This window comes from Chiloscyllium punctatum, chromosome 18, assembly GCF_047496795.1.
Source record: "Chiloscyllium punctatum isolate Juve2018m chromosome 18, sChiPun1.3, whole genome shotgun sequence".
NCBI classification, from domain to species: domain Eukaryota; kingdom Metazoa; phylum Chordata; class Chondrichthyes; order Orectolobiformes; family Hemiscylliidae; genus Chiloscyllium; species Chiloscyllium punctatum.
This window is the reverse complement of record NC_092756.1, coordinates 75,208,071-75,209,529: the sequence shown is the minus strand read 5'-3', so window position 1 is coordinate 75,209,529 and position 1,459 is coordinate 75,208,071. Positions and strand designations below refer to the sequence as shown.

The 1,459-nt window shown below is 43.5% G+C and overlaps 1 non-coding gene across 1 annotated transcript; it reads right to left on the bottom strand.

The window, feature by feature from the left end:
- Positions 1–309: 309 nt before the first annotated feature.
- trnar-ccu (transfer RNA arginine (anticodon CCU)) lies at positions 310–382 on the bottom strand. The gene has a single exon. It is a non-coding gene; the product is annotated as a tRNA-Arg (tRNA).
- Between the last annotated feature and the right edge of the window lie 1,077 nt (positions 383–1,459).

Genomic DNA, 1,459 nt, shown 5'->3' with positions numbered 1-1,459 from the left:
TATAAACATTGGCAGGGGTATTCTCTGTCAGTAATATCCGATGTTCTGGAGGGATCAGTGTTGAAGGGTTGGTTTGTTGATGAGAGTGTGATGAGAGCTGGCTTCCAAAAACAACCTGTCCAACCGCACTCTCAGGAATCTCGTCCCCATCCAGAAACAGCAGCCACTTGATCACCACCTTCAACATTCAAACCTGCAGATCCCCGAAAATCTTGTGCAAGATCATGTTGGAGACCACTGACCATCAACTGAATGCAGCGATTTGGATTTTTCCAAGATAGATTAGAAATAAAAGAAAAGCCACATAGACACCCCAGATGGCACTTGAACCCACAATCCCTGGCTTAGGAGGCCAGTGCCTTATCCATTAGGCCACTGGGGCCCCATGTGGTGGGTCACAATGGGAGTCTTTAAATACTGCACCCTGATCTCTAATAGTGTGTGTTTCTGTGTGTTGTTCTCTCACTGATTGGTTCTTACCCCTTCCATCTCATGCCAAATTGTTGGCTGCTTGATAAATTGATCCCGCCTCGCATTTCTTCCCAAACGGATAGATGAGAAATCAACCAAACTCCAACTTTGCACATCTCAAGTCTGAGGAAAATGGAGGAGACAGGAAAATAGCAAAGGGCTCAATGTTATTTTGTGCAGCACCTTGAAGATATTTGCAGTTCCTGGGGAAGGTGGAAGTGGAGATGTTGCAAAAAGCTGCATTGAGGACAAATCAACAGAATCAAAGCAGGCATTCAGCCCGTTGTGCCTGTGCTGTCTCTTTCAGACAATTCACCCCAAGATCTCCCAAATCCTGGAATTATCTTGTATAAGTTTCTACTAAACAGCATTTGCCATAATCTCAACACAGGCACAATGGTTTTTAACAGAGTAGCTAAAAATTCCAGTCAATTTGGATTGAGATGAAGTTGACATGGGATGAAAATCAGCCACTGCAAAGACCAGGCTTAAAAATGAAATCCCTGAAATCCCAGATTTCAGAGGCCAGTGCCATAGCCATTAGGCCAGGAGGGCACTATGTTGGTAGACCACTGGAAACAGTTGACCTCAAATGAGTGCGAAAGCCAAGCACACTCCCAGATCTGTGACAACACACTGAGGGAGGCACGAAAGGTTCAGGCAGCTGCTGCCAAGGTGTAACAGGGAAACAACACAGTCTCAGGTCTTTCTGACAAATAATCACATCGTTCTTTCAGTTCTCAGACCCTCTTGGTGCCTGACTCTGAACAGAGATCGTTTTCTGCCCAAGTACAAAATGCCTTCCTTTCCACAACGATACAGAAGGTTTGAGAAATGTCAATATTCCAATGGTTTGTTGGTTCTTTTCTCTCTGCATAGACTGTACACAACTGATTTAGAACCTTTGTATGCATTTCCAAATGATGTTACAAACTGTTTCAAAACTTTGTTAATAAAATCAAGTTGAATCGCAAATTAAATTTAGTCT